The sequence below is a fragment of the Myripristis murdjan genome, chromosome 16 (genome assembly GCF_902150065.1).
Source record: "Myripristis murdjan chromosome 16, fMyrMur1.1, whole genome shotgun sequence".
NCBI lineage: Eukaryota > Metazoa > Chordata > Actinopteri > Holocentriformes > Holocentridae > Myripristis > Myripristis murdjan.
Genome location: NC_043995.1, coordinates 30,566,573 through 30,585,177, shown reverse-complemented (window position 1 = coordinate 30,585,177; position 18,605 = coordinate 30,566,573). Strand labels below are relative to the sequence as shown.

The following is an 18,605-nucleotide window of genomic DNA, read 5'->3' as shown; positions in this document are numbered from 1 at the left end:
GATCGAAGCCAAATATAATGCAGTCGATCGCTGGCTGCTGCTGCTGATTCGGATTCTCAGTGATCCTCATCGTTCCTGCTGCTCGCACTGTTTCTCCGGCTCCGTCAGGAACCTTTGAGTCCAGCTGCGTTATGAAATGTCGAGTTTGGAGTTACGAAATGCGTTATACATACAGCGCGGTTTATGCAATGACATATGGACGGGTGTTATGTGTTTCCGACATCACACGCAGCATCGAAAACTTCAACCTCAAGAACCGGATTCAAGTCCCGTATCGACTTCAGTGACTTTGACCGAGACGCTGAAGCCCCACCGGCTCCAGGGCGGCTGCTCTGAATCTGACCTTGACCTCTGACCTCCGCAGGGAAGCAAGCACAGGCTCTCCCCATTGGGATCAATAACATATCACATTAGAGGTACTGATGTAAAAAACAATAAAATAAAATAGTACATGGATTTATATCAAAATCAGCCAAGGGAGCAGAAACTATATCTCTTCTGGTTCACTCAGAACATTTTTTGTCTCACTTCCAATCTATAAATTTAAAGGTGCATTACGCAAAATTGCAGAGGGTCGACGGAGGCGAGGGCCCTTGAGACTCAACAGTCTAAAATACAGGAAAAACATGGAATCTATGAGTACAGTGAATATCAGTATTTGTACAAATCTGCACCGGTTGTTATGTATGCATGTCAGTCTCTGTATATTGTCCATGTTGTATTTATTGCACAAACTTTTCATGCCGCCCTCTTGGCCAGGTCTCACTTGAAAGAGAGATTCTTGATCTCAAAGAGGCTCAGCTGGTTAAATAAAATAAACAACAAAACCATCAACTATCAAAGGTCCTCAGGTCGATCAACCCTCAGCACGGTGCACCTTTAGGTTTCCAAAGGGTTTGAACAAATATCAGCTAATAAGGTTCCTCATTTATTAATTTGCTTCTTTAAAACCTCTCAACCCCCCTGACAGCATGTTTGTCTTCTCAACACACACTGCATATACCACTTTTGCGATAATTTGTTGACTGTTTTCCTCTTGTTCTTCACCTAATCGATTATCTGAAAGTCAATATTCCAAATCAATTGGCCGGGTTATTAAATAAATGTTTTCAACCAGTTTACTCACAGTGCAGCAAGAATAATGTTCTTTAGCATTTCCTGGTTATGCTTCTGCTCCACCGAACGTATCGTTCTTTTACAGTTTCTGTTCCCACCCCTGATCAGAAGTTTACTGTTTACAGGACAGTTTTGAGAGTTGATATCTGAAGTTTAAGAAAGAGAACATGAGTACTGAAGTCAGAGAAATATGCACAGACAGGCCAGTTTCTGATGGCGCTTCTGCTTTTTGCTTTTAACTCTGTTCATTTGGTTTATCACTTCCTCCTTTCACACTCTTTAAAAGCTCCAAGACTTTTTGAGAGCGTAATGGAATTTTAAATAAAAAAGGCCTTATTGCTGAAGGTTGCCAGAAGCTGAACTAAATGGATTCAAATTGAATTTAAGCGGATTTTGACACCACAGACACCAGTCAAGGTCAAGCCTGCCCCGCTGGTTGTGCTGCGCCGCAACCCTGACAGCGCCGTGACTCCGCTCAGCTCTCGTTAGTTAGGGTTAATCCTGCAAATGTGTACGGTTAAGTTGCGTTTAACCTACATAGGTTGTGATGTCTTGATCCCGGCCTACTGGCCCCTGATCCCACCAGCGACCCCGTGCACTGTCCATTTGGATAGATGACCTTTCGACTGGTAATATGTAAAGGGAGGGGAAAATGCAACATAATCTGGATAAAGTGCCACAGTGAAACCGAATGACTGGAAATGGGGAAGAAAATGAGACCACAAAACAGCCCAGACTCCGGTAATGAAATGTAATGAGAGAGCCACAATGACTTTTAATATACTCCTACAGATTCCATAATCCCTGATCAAAATAAATGTTACGTGCACTCTCTGTTTTCATTATTCATCTGTTTCTACCTCTAGTAGCCAAAACGAGGTCAGCAGAGATTTCCATTTCTGCTCCAAAGCTGGTTATTTCAAGCAATTTCTTCGGAGGCGGAATGGATAATTTAGTGCCCTGAACAGGGTATTTTTAGTGAAAAGAAACAAGAGTAGGGATTTACCAGGCGTTTTTTTTTTTTTTTTTTTCCTTCCTTCCTCGTTTCCGCTTCATTTTTATGTAACAGATCTTCATAGAATGATTGCAGCAAACAGTGCGAACAGACCTGCTGAGACGGCCGTCCATATTCAAGCATGACTAATGTTGCTCTACAAACAAAATGGAAATTATTCTACAATTAGATCATCACGGCACTGCAAGTACTACAGGATTTTGGCTTTTTTTTTTTTTTTTAAGCCAATCAGTGTCGACGCTCTTATCCAGAGTGATATCCAGTGAGTGAGCAGGGTTAAGAGTGTTGCTCAAGGGCACTTGGACAGGACACACAGATAGGACGTGTGACCTTTCAGCTCACAAGACAGCCTCGAATGCCGAGGCCGCCCTGCTGCCCTACTTCTCCCAAACTCCATCGTCTAAAGGCAGAGCGCAGGAATTCTCGGCTGTAGTGTAAACTGCGAGATGAATGGAAAGTCCGTGGCGAACCGCAGAGGGTTGATTATAATTTGGTGACAGTAAAGACTCGAACAAACAGTTATTTTGGAAGCCGGCTTCCCCTTTAAGAGGCCAGCAGGCTGCAACACTTGTGCTGAAAGCTGAGACCGGTGGTCACCGCTCGTCCAAGAAGCCACAGCCTGTCAGGGTGGCACCGACAACTTCCTGATTTTCTCTCCGTCAAAACTGATTTTCTGGACATTTCACTTAACAAGTTCAAGTGAACATACGATTAATGTGTTTGTGTGTGTGTGTGTGTGGGTGAACGGACCATAACGGGGCTCCAGCACGCTTAGTCAAAGGTTAAAGGTCAAGGCCAAGCAGGGCTCCCTGAGGGGCTTTCAGCAAAACAAAGAAGACACAAATCCTTTGAATGTCATTTAATGTAACATCAAGTTTTAATCTCACCATTTTGAATTTAAAACTTAACACAAACCAAAATATATTTGCATATCTGGATCCAAAGGTAAAAAACTAACTTAAAATGAGTGTCTGTGTTTTCCTGAAAGTCAATTTAGGCATTACATACAAGAGAGGTTTGATAAATAATCATTAGTAATGTGGATATTATGGTCAAGCGGGTAGAGGTCAATAATAGAATAGCTATTAGAGTCTAATAAGTTCAGAAAATGGCATCCCTTTATTGTAATGCAGCTTTTAAAAACAGGAAAACACTTATGTCATATACATATATCACAAAATAACAATTTCCAGACTAACCCTATATGATAGCTAGTTTCCCGTCACAATATTGATATAATTTCAATACATCGCCCAACCTCTGCATCCATTTAGAGGCAGTGAATTCCATTTTTAGCTCCCATAGCACAAAGCGACAGCAGGGGTTAACAGAGTTGTTCAATTCAGTGATTACTTTGCCAGATGCTCAAACTTCTGCTTTTCAAATGTTATTTTCCAACTCAGTCTGGAAAATAACTAACGGCTCAGAAACAACGGATGGTGCTACAAGCAAGTGGCTGGAATCACCCCCCACCACCCATACACACACACACACACACACACAATCACCCCTCCGAACCCCATCCCATCCCCTCATTTCCACATTTAGGAAATCACCTAAATCTTAGAATAACCACAAAGCTCAAGCTGTCAAAACAAATCTATCTCTGTTGTGTCTGACCTAAAGGATGTTTTACAGTTTGTCGAGATAAAACAACTCCCCGATAAATACTTTTCTGCGTTCAGAGAGACGCCGAGCTTGAAATTCAGGGGTTAAAGACCTCGGATTCCATCTTTTAATTGGCTCCTGGCTTTTCATTCAGCGAGCGTAATTGAAGAGTTTCATTCCAAAATGAGATATCCCCCGTTTGAAAGAGTCGACGCTGGACCGTTACTAAACGAGCGCTGACATAAAAGTAAAGCACATTTTGGGTTTCTATTAAAGTTATGAGTCATCTTAAGAGCTTCGCCTATGAAATAGTCATGTGTTTAAGCACAGAATCGCCTGTGTTTGCTGAATATTGGATGATCAAATTTGACGTCGCAAAAAAAAATGTTCAAAATGGATTTGCAGGCTTCTGGAGTGAAACCCTTCAAGTGACTTCAACGCTTACTGACCATCTAGCATTTCTCCACTTATTAAACTCAAATGAAGAAAAAGAGTGATTTCAACGTTTTGCAGCATCAAAACCCCAAATTATCTCAAATAATTAGTAATGGTAATATTATTATATGGTGGCTCCAACTACCACAACAAAAACATACCAGGGGCTTTCGGGTAAATCCCTTTGCAATCTTCCCTGACTGTTGTTTAAATAAATCAGCATAACAGACTGGATTCTCAAACACGTCTCTTTTTGGAGCCAAGTGTGACTCTACAACACAACTTTAAATTAATTTTTTTTTTTTTAAACACATGATGATTAATTTTGACAAAAGCTTCGGGCAAATATAAATGCTGAAAAGCCAAAGTCAGAGCGGTAATCTGTGAGATCCATGTGGGTTATTATTATTATTATTATTATTATTTATTTTAATTCTCTCCATTTTTAGTGTTTCTTGCACATTGCTGGGGTCTGTCAGTCAAACGGCGTGGGCGGTGCCGTAACGTCTTTCTTCCTTTTGATTTGTGTCTTCTTGCGTGTTCTTATCCGCTCTCTGATGTGACTTACAGATCTAACCCAAAGAAGAACAACGCCAAGACACAAGAACGCGAGGACAGAGGACAAAGGATAAAGTTTGGATTAGATGGAGACTCAACCGGGGAGAACGAATCGGACGCCTCGGAGATTCACTGTGAAAACGATGAGTCACATCCAAGCAATGCTGTAGCGTACAGTAGCCCGCCGAGCCGGCCCAAACAGCTGGGAAACTGAACAGCTGTGCTTCTTAATTGACTGCACGCGCAACAGCAAGCAGACCAGTCCACCTCAGACTCTACAGAAACGTCTCCATGCTTTTTTTTTTGTTTTGTTTTCCCATGAGAGGACCGTTCTCTCTGAAACGACTTGGGAAGAACTAAGACACGACTCTCTGCTTGGTTGGTCTTACTGCGTTTTGATCATCAGCCTCTGAGTTCCTCTGAGTTCCTGTAGGTGGCTGTGGGAAACATTAAATGCATCACTTCCTGTGTGCCAGATGACTTTTCCTGGGAAAGCCCAACCAGGCACTCTGAACAGAAACTGGAAAACTGACCGGGCTGAGGGATGTGCATAAAAGTAACATCATGACAACCACATATCTTCTAAAATATGCAAAAAAAAAAAACAAAAACACATTAAATAATTAAATTCATGTTCATTGCAATTAACAAAATTCTCTCATTTCCAAAAAAAAAAAAAAAAAAAAAAAAAAAAAAAAAAAATCACAATTTGTTTCACATTTTAATTGGGATATTAAATGGCTCTTTACTTTAGATGGCAGTAACAATAATGCTTAATTATAGCATTAAATAAAGATTCAGTGACTACTGTGTTATGATATAGAGTAGCAAAACGGGCATTTATTTATTTATTTATGTGAAACTGCAGTAAATTGTTATTTTATATTTTTGTGGGGCGGTATAATCAGTACACGATCAGCTGATGTGCCTGTGAAATGTCACTATGTGCTGATAATTGTTGCTCTGATATGCTAGATTTGTGTTTGATAGAAAATGATCCAGCCGCTGCAGCCTGCTGAGTCTGACCAGCAGCAGCTCAGGAGATTGATCAGACAACAAGCCGGCCGATACCAACATGATTTCAACGAACAACAAAACACTAGCGGGCTGCTCGGAGCGGCTTCCAGCGCCACCACAATCAACACGCTCCACTCCACGGCTCCGAAATCACTCTGCTGCCACTTCACAGCTCCACCCGCCCTTCAGCATCCTCCAGCAACCCCTCCCCCCTCCTCATCCTCCTCCACCGCCTCCTCATCCTCCCCTGGACCTTTGGGCCGGCTTCACCTCCCCTGCCCTCTGGGCTGCCCACCCCTCCATCCCAGATATACACACACACACTTCACACGCCCCTTCCCTCCGCTCTATCTGCTCATTACCTTAATTGATGTTTAACCCGTAGATCAGCAGCTGATGATGGCTCAATTAAGAGCTTGCTGGAGGGGAGAGATTAGTCCTGTGTAACTAAGGAGGTTTGTTACCCTGTGGCCGTGGCTTTCCTGGACCCTAATCCTTCACTACAGCCGGACAGGTCAAACGAGAGAGGCCATGTCGGCAAACGGCTCCGAATAGAGGACAAAAACGGCTACGCGTGTTTCAATCAAAGGTTTAAATCAAACTCTGCGGCGTTTACTTTAGTTCGGTTCGGTCAGCCAGGTGAGAAAAATACTATTTGAACTCGGTTATGCACCAAACCAAAGACGCCTAAAATGAGTCTCGAGTGAGCTAGGCCTTATTCACAAGGAGTGAGAATATAATATAAAAAAAAGTAACCCCAGAACTACGGTTTTCATGCCTTTTTGCACCAGATGGATGTTGACATGATGGCCAGCAGTTCTAGTGCCTGGAAAGCCGAGCCTAACAAAATGAAGTGAGGGCAAAACGCACTCTGGTCGCCAGCTATTTCTTCAAGTTACCAGATGTGAGCACCAGAGACGGGAAATTACAGGAACGAGCAAAGGCAAGCCCATCATGGGAAGGTTAAAGGGACCGGCTGCCAAAAACTCTACCTCGGCGGACGGCGGGTTACCAAAACTATTTGTAAGTCCATGTGACTTTTGTTTACAAGCCCCGGTTCACTTGTAATTGGGAGCTATGAACCTACAGTGAAAAAAAAAAAAGAACATTTCCACTACAGTCTGGACCAAAGAAAACAAACTTGCACCCTATGAGGCAAATTTCGCCTGGTCTAGTTGCCATATTATAGCCCACTATGGCTTCGCCCTGCGTGCTCAACCTCTGGCTGCAAGCTCTGGATGAGGCACTGAAAGGTGGCCATTTTGAAATCACAGCAGGGGGAAAGTGGATTGTGAGTTCAGGCTTTCTGGTGCTACTTCCCACATTTAGTGACTGAATGATGGTCTCTTCTGTGTAAAGAAAAAAAAAAAAAACACACCTTTGGCTTCAAGTTCCATTAACCGAGAGCAAGTGAGACATTTCTTTCCCTGCTACAGTGTGCTGTGGTAAAGCGAGGACCTGCGCTGATTGAATCATGGCCATAATAGCAGAAGGCAGAGGCCTGCTGTGCGGCGGAGTTCTTCCTGTTCTCCTCGCTCAGCGTGGGAACAGCAGTGGACAAAATCTGCCCTGGAATCGGCGCACAAAAGAGGCCACGGAAGCAACATGACCGCGAGCGCAGATGCAGGTAGTAAGTGCTCCTTTCTGCTGAAACTCTCCGTCTCTCTGAAAAGGTGCCTGACTTGCCATGTGGGGCTTTCACTTTGGCAGCGCGGAAAGGGCAGACTTATTGAGCCGAGCTTGTGCGAGGGGGTTTTCTGTCGGCGTGGAGCGGGACCGCGGGTCGGCTGGAGGCTGCCGCGCTGAACACACACACATCCAGCACTGAGGTGTTCTGCTGCAGAGGGCTGAGTCAAGGTTGAAAAGGTAAACAACCCAATCAACAGACCGACATGGGACTCACCCTCTTAAACACAGCGGCTACCACAGCTCGCCTCCTTTTAACACGGCATTTCATGAGCTTTTTTTTTTTTTTTTTTTTGTCTAGCTTCTGTTCAGTTTCCTCAGTGTTCGAATAAAAACAAATTAATTCCAGCTTCCACAGTGCAACAATGTCGTTTTCCTCCTCCTAGTTGCCTAACGCTGCCGTGTCTTTGCCAGTGATTAAACCCCATCGATAAAAACTGATTAGTGAAAAATCAGATGCTAGTTAAAATTACATCGCATACCAAACGGTCGGGCTCCACTGTGGACGTCGAGGGGGCTTTGACTAATGGAGTGTCCTGGAAAATCTGTCAGGGAATTAGTGCTGCGCTGATCACTTGCTCTTTAGGCTAATCCATGGTCAGCTTGAACCTTACTCTCCTCTCCATCCACCAGCCCTGCTCTAGCCTCTCCCTGATCAATACCAAAATCAGAATCAGATTCATGTAACTGGCAAACGACACTGAACATGTTTGCCTGTAAATACACTCCATCAGAAGCACACACACACACACATGGCACCTGAAAATCTGACGGTCCATGTGCAGTTCTACACAAGTCACTGGACGGTCATGCACTTTAGCACGCGCAGTGGCTTCATCATAAATGTAGTCATGCATTTCACAGGGGCTGACGCTCTCGGTGCTGTCTGGAGAGCGGCATGGCTGACTGCCTTGTGTTTGCAATTCAGCAGGAAGCTGCAGCAGGAGAGAATGATTGTACTTCCTCAAATTAGCGAGGCAGCGAGGGGGCTTTTTTTCCGCCTCTGTTTTGACTGGAGCCAGCAGAGCACACGGCGAGGCACATGGCTGCGCTTCGTAAAACCAGCTCCTCCGTCCGGGAAACTCTGCATAGTAGGCTTGTCAAAAGCATCAATATTTAATATTTTAATATCAATACCGAATATCTGAAACAGTTCCAGTGCTTCATTACAACAACATCGATAGCAGTTTTTTTTTTTTTTTCTAAATAGAAAGTAAACCTTTCCTGCTCCACCTCTGCCTGCTGTACACACAAACAGAGAGAGAGAGAGAGAAAGAGACCGCACTGCTGCCCAAGTCAAACCAAAAACTTACTACTTTTACTTTCAGGTGTGCACTTCTCAGTAGAAATCGCTAGCTAGATATGGCAGGAGCAGCGGAGCCTCTCTGATGAGTTTTGGTTGAAAAAGAAAGCAGCAGAAGAGCTGTGTGTGTGTGTGTGTGAGGCAAAAGATCATGGAAAGAAAATGATGTCAATAAGTCAAACCAATATGCAAACAAAAGTATAAAGTGGTGCCGATGAAGGGCCGTCCCCATGTCTACATAAAGAATTTGAAGAGTTCCTGTTTCTGCATCATTATGCAGCGCATTAGCCCACTGTGGTTTAGCTAACTTACCTAAAACCACCCTAAGTAACAGTTGAGTTTGAGTCGAGTCTTAATTGGGAAAATCTAAACAGAGTGAGATGCTCTGGTTGGCCACATCTCTATATTAAAATAAAACACAAGCATGAATAGTCTTAAAAATCCATTTTTATGCCCCTTTAAATGAATGTGGTATCAGAAATAGTAGTGAATATCTATATTTTCCTGAGTGTTTTATCAAAGTAACACGTTCCAGTATCGTGACAAACCCTGCGCTCAGTGGGACCGCATTATCCCAACTGGTATTAAACTGTAATAAAGTCAAGTGTCACTATAAAAACTGATTAGAAAACTATGTGTCCTGAGTTGTGCCCTCGCACGAGGCTTCACTCTGTTAAGGAGAGTGCATGCAGCTTTGCCTGCAGTCACGGTTCTCAGGCACACAAAAGCCCATTACTGTAGCTGAGCCCATAAGTTATCTGGAGCTTAAGCCCTTCACTGTGAACCAGTCCAGTTACATTATTTCGTCCAATTTACGGATTGTGTGTGTGTGTGTTTGTGTGCATGTGAGTGAGTGAATGAGTGAGTGAGTGAGGCAGGGTGACTCTTCCAGAGGCCGAGCGAGTAACAGAAATAATGTAAGTCTGTGTAGCAAATCTCAAACAAAAGTGCACCATCAACACCTCTGTCACCGTCCTCGCATACGCATGAGGGCATGACAACCATTTGATGGAGATGGATGAAGATGACAACGATGGCGATGGTGATGGTGATGACGATGACGGCGGAAGCCTCTAATGATATCAGAATCGAGGCCAGAGTTCAGGAGAGTCGGGAGGGTGATGTCTCCCGGGGAGAGCAGAGATAAGATAAAGCGGTGGTGGTGGTGGTGGTGGTTGGGTCGGGGTGGGGTGGGGTGGGGGGGGGTGTATGGTTCCCATTAGCTTTGACATCTTGACAGCGTCAGACACAGCACAGCATTTGTTTTCACTTGTCAGCCAAACCGATCCTGCTCACATGTCAGGGAAAAAAAATGGTGCTGACATAAACCTACTGTCTCCATTGCAAAGTTTGACAAAAAAAAATGAGGATTTATTGTGTTTTAATGGGAGTTAGCCCGCTATAATACTGTTAACCATGCACTATTCACATATTGGCAGTTCCTAATGGCATCAAACTTTCCAGGTAACTTTCCAGGTAACAGGTAAATGTTTAAGAATATCAACACCCAGGAATCCTGTAACGTGACGTCACACACACACACACACACACGCTGCTTACCAACCTGGCCAGTCTGTGATGTTTCACACCAAAGAAAAGCAACAAAAAAACGAGAGAGAAAAAAGATCTAATGCTGGTGAATCCGCACTGGATTTCATGAGATTCATCGCATCCCGTGGGAGGACAAGTTTCCATACCCGACTAGAAATTCATTCTGGAATTTACAACATCTCAATTAAGGGAGTGAGACGATCTTCTCTGTTGCAGCCTAAATGTGTAATTTAGGCTCATAAAATTAGTGGCTCTCTCACATACAAATCTCCCAGAGCACAGCTTTAATTATTTCGTCCACAGATCTTTGGTCTTTCCGGTCCCATGCAACTGAGAAAGCCAGTGGGGACCGTGTTGATGGATATTTTGCGAGGATGAATCCTGTGACCTTTAGAGGTACACGGCGGCCTCTCTAACCTCTGGGACGTCCTGAACGTGCTCCTCTCCAAACGCACGGAGGCCGAGTGACACCTCGCCCCTGTTGGCCGGTCCGCTCCTGCGTCTCTGTATTTGTGTCTCGGTGGCGTTCCCCTGTCTCACCTGAAAAACACTCATCTGGGGTTCTGGGAAGACTACGAGGCCGACACGTCCTTCTGGCGACAGCTCAGAACCAGTAATCTGCTCTACTCTGATGCTTCCCAGCGCCGCTCAGCAGCACCCTTATCTGGACTGTCTCCCTTGGGATCCTGTCTCCGCCATGTGACACCTCACTGGGAATCACAACACAGACTTTACCTGCCGAGATACTCAACCTGCCTGTGTCGAATCACGTCTCTCTGCATGAGAATATGATACAATATGTGTTTTTTTTTTTTTTCTTCCCCTTGTCTGCCACATGATAGTATTCACTAGTGACACATCCTCTCTGTCTAGCTGCCCTCTAATCCAAGTCACCCGGCTTTCTAAGATCCTGCAAAGCCTGTGTGCTGGGATGTGGAAAAACTGACTGAAGGGCATTTCTCCCTCCAAAAATCTTGGATTGAATAGAGCTGGCATGACAGGGGCTTTATTCGGCTTTATTGATGCCATCATTACTAGGCTGCTTCCACGGGCAAAATGGGTTCCGGGTTTTGAGGAGGAAATTAGAAGTTTGATGACACTCTCTCCCGGGAGAAAAGCAATTACGCACAGCAATGAGAGCACAATTGTCGGAAATAGGCTCATGAACGCGACATAAAATTATGTGGCACGCACAATAGCTTTAAGGATATGGCAAAAGCAGCCGACGCCGTATTACTACATCAAAACAATTTCACCAGTCATTTCACTGTTTTTCTAAGGCGAGCGGCGCTCCGTCCACTCCGCCTGCAATGTAAACCTGTCAGTTAACGCGTAAACGGAATGGATGGCGTGATGAAAGTTTACAAGAAACTAGACGTGTCATTCATCGAAATGAAATCCATTCGCAGAAATGAAGAGAAATCGCGTCTAAAGCCGGCTGACACTTGTCATAAATCGTTTTGACAGCTCCTAACGAACTGTTAGGACTGTTGCGCACATGAAAGCAGCCACAACGCACGATCCCGCTGGCGACGAGGCGTTTGCACAAAGTCTCCCGGGCGCAGCGAAAACAAGAGAGGCAAAAGAAAGCCTCTGGTTGCAACAGCGATGCAACTTAGAAAAGTCTAGGAATCACCGCGTACCCTTGACACGAAACACGGAGGGGAGACGAAGCCTTACAGCGGGCACCGTGCACAACCCGGGGCTGCCCGGAGTTCCCACTATCACAACAGGAATGCCATTTACCAACTCCGCGGCTAACATGTCAGTGTTTTCATGACACGGCCACGCTGCTCGGCCACATAGTTGTCAGAAGTCTCCCAACACATGAAGAGGCAAAAAATGTGGCAAACGTGAATTGCGAACATAAGCTGATGAAGAGTGACTTACCCTCGCAGTGTATCCACATCTGTTTGGTGACACTGGAGATTCAGAGGTTACACTTCTCAGTATACAAAATGTACGGCGGGCGAATAGTAACTCTGTACCGACGTCGGTGGGCTACCAATTAAAAAAATCTCCCTACTTGATGTACAAGGTAACTATTTAGTTATGGCAAATGGTGCCTAATCTATCCTGAGTGGCACTGCTTCGTGATTGACAGGCGCCCGGCCAATAGTCGCGCGCCGTCCGCATCGCCCCGGCCAATCAGGTTGCGAGCGCAGAGTTGGTGGAAGGTGAACGGTGAAGTAGGAAGGACTGGCGGCGGCATCATGTGTTAAGGGTGTATATCCCTCCGCTTCTCATGTTTTGAGAGCGATGCCTCCACTTTCACTGATGTTGCAATGTTCACCAATTGCAAATCAAGTTTTACACTCGTCGGCCTTGGCGTACATTTCATCCTGGAAGTAGGCCTACTGTTACATTTATCTGTGCAGCTTATTTTTTTAATATTATAACAATTAATGAGTCATATATTTTTAGAGGGTGAACGGAAAAATATTACATTATACACCAAATCAAGCTCTAACCTCACTTTGCCATGGGATATGAGACCCCTGCCGCATGAGCGACATTTCATATGGACTGTGTAGTGTACACTAACTGGCACAACACTGCCTCGTTTGGGTATTTAACCTCTGAAAACACATTACAACATGGTTTATGTTCTTACCATTGTAGCAGAGCAGGTTAAAGTAGCCCATATGAATAAATGGACAAATCTCGCTCGTACTTTCACGTGATATGATGATGTGCGAGTCCTCTCCGGACTACTTTGTCTGGTGTCGGCGGAGGAACACGGTGTTTACACTGAGGAATAGGGTGATGTTACAGTGACAGAGATGAGCGCGTGTCATGGAACGCCGTGTATCAATCTGCTCGTGGTTACGCACCCGCACGAGCGCACGCGACGGCTGCGAGGGGGCCGGTGCGTCGCGCGGGCACGGCGATGCGTTGACGCACCGATTCTGTTTTTATTATTTTATAGTTTTCCAGGTTGTGTGCGCTACGTCACGTTACGTCAGCCCGGAGCGGATGGTTTGGCTGGGAGATTTAAAGTCATAAGGCTCGCTCGAGATGATTTTCGGCTCTCGCGGAAACACACGAGAGCAGCCGAATGGAGTCAGGGGGAGTTTATTAGGAAAAGTCAAATACTGCAGAGTTTAATATCAAAAGCCAGAATAATGTAGTTGACTCACAGTTGCAGTTGAAATCCCTCCTCATAACACAGTGACTCAAACCAATTAGATTACGCGTGATTCACCTAATCTCATGCAACAATGTGACTCTATAATCCCAGTTTCTGACTCTAAAGATGTTATTTTGTAACTGTGTAACAAGCCATGATTGCTTTGTAACTGCTTGATTCATGGGAATATCCTTGCAGAAATATGAAATCATCCAGTGCACTTGTAGAAATGTTAATTTATCCTGTGCACTTTTACAAAAATACACCACATTTAGATGGAGAAGACTGCATATAGTGTGGCTGAAAAGCTTTAGTGCAAAATATTTTTACACAGCAGTAAAAGAGCTGAATATAATATGAATAAAATGGCACCTTAGTAATTTTAGGTCAAACAGCAGTTAGAATTTCTAGACCATCATTAAACAGAGCAGTGATGTTTTGCAGGGTAATTTTTTCTTTGGCCTTCACACGAGGGCGGCCTGTATATGAATTGTGCTAATTTTCATCAGTAATTGGAGACGAGCAGGTTAACCATGCAGACCGTGACATTACTTCCCAGTTTAGTGAGATTTTATTTCATGTTGCTCTCTTATCCCATTTTATTTTGGCATAAGCGTGGCACAGCAGAAAGGTGCCATTTGTGGAAAACGCATAGCAAAATTATATTTACTATGTTTGGATTTGGTTGCTGCTTGACAGCTCACGCATCAGATGACTTTTTTTTTTTCAATGGCAGAGTTTTAGACAAGCCTAAAATTAGTTTTCACAGGGAATCCCAAACTTTTTTTTCATGCCAAACACCCCCAAATAGATCTACACCGCATCACCAGCTACAGTTTGTAAGATTTGTCCTGACTTTTGTCCTCATGTACAAGCCGAGTAGAGCGGAAAGCACGAGACTAATGTGATTAGCCAACATACTACGAGGGAGAAAAACACTTTAACGAAGCACAAATCACATAAATATCTAACAATATCTTCCATCCACCAGAATTTGGACATCCAACAGTGGCAGTGTTAGTTATATGTTCTTCCCATTTGGCATTTGAATTAAAAGCTGCAAGACAAAACACTAACATATCGATTATAAGTTTTTTTTTTTTTTTTCTCTCTCTGTGTTCTTTTTTTCCTACCCCTCAACTGTATTGCTAAACTAAATTAAAGCTAACAGCACTAAATCTTGTCAGGTAGAAACCCTTACTCCATTTAGTTGACTGACAGTGAATGCATCAGTGGCATTTTTTCCAGTTCAATTACCAATAATTTCTGTGCAAATAACCAAAATAATGGATTTTTATTGAATGGTGATGTGCGGTCCAACGCTGCAGGATCTCTTTAAAAAAAAAAAAAAAAAAAAACATGCATCAGACTTTAATTAGACAACAAAGTGAAGGGCAACACTGAGAAAGCTTTATCAAGAGTGGCTTTATCCAACAATACATCAGTGGTTACCTAGGTTACGGCCATAGCAAAAGGCTATGCATTACATTTAAAGGGCCACTTCACTGAAAAACAAGGCTGATTCATTCTGCAGATACTGTCACGAGCCCTAAAACTTCAAACAGTTTTTTTTTTTTTTTACTGCAGTTATTTAAGTTTTAGGAGATTGAAGTTGGATGCAGCCCAGTAAAATAATTCTAAAAGAGCATGGCTGGAAGCTTTATGGAGGAATACTGTTGTAAAAAAAAAAAACAAAAAAAAAAACATAGCCTCTAAACAGTGGCCATATTTTTTTATAACTTTAAAACAAATTGCTATTAGGCTAAGTATTTGATGAATTAAAGACCTCAGTGAGAATCTCTATGGTAGGTGAAATGTCCCTTTAAGTTTTTACTACCCTTATCTCCACTAGTGCTAATAATTTAGTCACCATTATTTCCGTATATACGCCTTCACATTCAAATACTGGGGTTACGGCAGGTGTGTGTGTGTGTGTGTGTGTGTGTGTGTGACTGCTGTCAGCTGCAGTCACACAGAGGGACTACAGTGTGTGGTGTCATTATTTTGAAGCCGAGCAACACATGTTTAAAGAAGGCAGGGCAGTGACTGGACCGCTGACTTGGCTTGACACATTTTAAAGCTGCTATACGCAACTTTTATGAACACTGGGAACTTACCCAGCTGAGTAGGAGGAGGAGGAGGAGGAGGAGGAGGAGGAGGAGGGGGAGGAAGGTCGAAGAAGACACTCCCTGCCTCACAAGGAGAAAAGTTGCACATTGTGGCTTTCGTCCACATCTCTGTAAACAAATACCGGAGCTCCTGTGATTTGTCAATGAAGCCAGCCGATGAAGAATGAGGGAGAAATGGGGGTAATCAAGAAACTGTGGCAGTGGGAGGCAGGCACAGAGAGAGAGAGAGAGAAAGAGAGAGAGAGAGAGAGAGAGAGGGAGATTACACGGTGTTTTATGCTTTACGTAAGAAGCTTATGCGGTGGGGTTTTGCAGAGGAGAATTGCTGCAAACAGATGGACGGCCTGTTGCCTTCCTCTCACACCGGCCCGCTCTTACAGCTGCCTGGTCCAGCGGTCAACCACTTGGCCCCGGGGTCAGGGAACTGCCACGGGAAATAACGACAACACACCCGCACGGCCAGACCGGAGTTTGGACTGAGAGCCTACAGGAAATGGAGCTTTCTGTCTTTCTCTGTCTTATAGTATTAGTGCCATTCTCCACCTAATGAATTATTAAAGCGCCGTCCTTCCTGCTGAGTTCCTTATGAAGGGTATTATCATTTAAGTTTGGTGCATGACTGGAATAACTCATAAGCATTACTATAAAACCCAAGATTCCTCTGAGTTAACGTTGTTAGGCACTGGCTTTGTATTCAACAGAATGACAGCCAGCTGGATATTTCATTCAGTCCTATCAATTACTGCATTTTGGCGCCCCCTGTTGAAACAGTGATGCCCCCGTTAGGTGATGTGCTTTGTTTACAGAGTCACTCCAAATGATCCGTCCAAGGTTTTAATTAATACAAGGGTTGAAAGCGTGTGACAGCAGCTAAATGTGTTTTAATTAAATCAGTTATTCCTGTTAATTCATGAAGCTCAAAGGGGGGTAAAGAGTTAGTTCACATTCACTGTCTTTATCTGAGACTGATGTGTGTGTGTGGAGTTGTGCTGGGTTAAGAAGGCATGAAAAAAACTTTGTATTTGTTAATTCACGCTCTTCTAAAGATTCTGGGGATTTATCCATTTTTTGGTCAGGTCAAAATTAGATTGGTTGTATGTCTGGACTGAACCTGAATTTCAGCGTCCAAAGGCGTCTGATAATGAGTTCATTCCAAATACTCATGTATTTTACATCTGAAATTTGTCACCATCATCTCCACACAGTCTGACTTACAGGAAATTGGCTGTTAGAAAAAGGCCTTATTCCTTTAAAACTCTTATGACACTTATTTCTAACTTTCTCATCCATTTTCACAGCACCTCACCTCTCCTGGAAATCCCTGAGCCATTATTTTGAAAGGGAGCCGCTGCACTACGTTGGCTTAAGCGCCGCCCCAATAATATGAGTATAAATATAAATGGTTTAAAAGATGCAAACAAGCCAGAGTGCTTTTCCTCTTTTATCCCACAAGTATAATCTGTCAAATGTTTTTTTTTTTTTTTTTTTTTTTTTTTTTTTTTTTCTTTTCTGCACTGGTACAGAACGGTGGGAAAGTTCAAAGCAAGTTCAAAGCAAGCGAACACCCCAGGCCATCCATGGAAATAAAAAAAGGTACTCTTTTTAAAGATACATTAAGTAATCTAATACTTTTATCAGCCTTTATTCATAACCAGTAGCTGGAACAGAAATTGATCTGTTTGGACTCTAGGATATAATTCACATTTAAGTTTTCTGGGTTTTTTTTTTTTTTTTTTTTTTTCCCTCATTGACACTGAGCTCAGGTAGTGTCCTGTTCTGTCTGTTGTAAACCTGCTGAGACTGTAAAAACACTGCTTTGGGGCTCTAAATAAGCTTTAACTTGATCCTGAACTCTTATTGCACACATGTGGATGCATTCCTGCAGCTGAGAACTATTTAAAATCTAAACCACTACTTCTTCTCGCTTTTAAATCTGACCCTAAAACCTGTTTTTAAATAATTCTGATTCCAAATTCTTTATTTTTTCTTTATTAATCAGTGATATGGGGCAATAAAAAAGTAATTGCCCCTTGAAACAATCTCTGAGATCCATGAAACAAGTTTAATATATGTGAGTTTGTTTGTTTTTTTTTCTTTTTCTTCAGGCCGTGTGTGGCTGTGATTTCCACTACATCTCACAACGATCCTATTTGGCCAAATGACACAGGGAAACAAGAACTCGGTAACCCCACTATTTCCCTTCAACATGCATATTCCGCTCACAGCAGACTCCCATTTGTATTCGCTTTGCACGGGGGGCGAAAGGCCATGATGGCTGGAGAACATTGCAAAATTACACGTACTTATGCAATCAAGTGGTTCTGCAGAGATGCATTTTGATTGATTTGCTGACATGAAAAATACTTAAGACCGCTCCATTCCATATTTGTGTAATAACTCAAAACCCTGTAATGGAGTTGGTAGGCTGCGTGGCATGAAGACAAAAGCATGTTTCATGTTGCTGATGTTCTGTATACCACTAACTGAAAACATGTATATATATGCATGTAATAAAAAAAGCAAAACAAAACAAAAAACAAAAAGCATAAGCATTGCATGAAGGCATTTATATAAAATAAATCAAAAAGATAAAACAAACAAGCGAATAAAACAACAACCAGTGGTAATGATATTCCAAATCAAAAGAGTGTTTTTTCCCCAGCGTGTTCAGTTCATAATTCTTCCAGATCTGAGACGTTTGTTGGGACAGATAAATAAAACACACGGCAACATCAGATCTGTTGCTTCTGTCATGTCTTTGATATCCTTTGGCGCGACGCGATCACTGACCGGCGGCGTGGTAGACATGAGCACGCCGTGTGTTGGTGGCATGATTTCTACAAAGTCAAGCCCTTAAAGGCACATTACGTAATTTTACAGCGCTTTAGTACCATCTAGTGACTATTCACAATCTGCGTTTGTATGCAGACTAAAGAGTATGGGAGTTATGGCATGAATAGTATTTTGTTTATCGTATTTACAGGCAGTATTTGTGCAGCACAACATGTGTATGTATAAAGTTTGGAATTTTAAAGTGAGCAAAAAGCTAATTACTCC

The 18,605-nt window shown here is 43.1% G+C and overlaps 1 protein-coding gene across 6 annotated transcripts in view; it reads right to left on the bottom strand.

The window, feature by feature from the left end:
* mef2d (myocyte enhancer factor 2d) overlaps nucleotides 1-12,377 on the bottom strand; it is a 106,399-nt gene extending 94,022 nt beyond the window's left edge. For all 6 annotated transcript variants that reach the window (XM_030072226.1, XM_030072231.1, XM_030072227.1 and 3 more), the window contains exon 1: nucleotides 12,180-12,377. The gene's annotated coding sequence lies outside the window, so the exon portion shown is untranslated. The remainder of the gene's footprint in view (nucleotides 1-12,179) is intronic.
* Nucleotides 12,378-18,605: the final 6,228 nt, after the last annotated feature.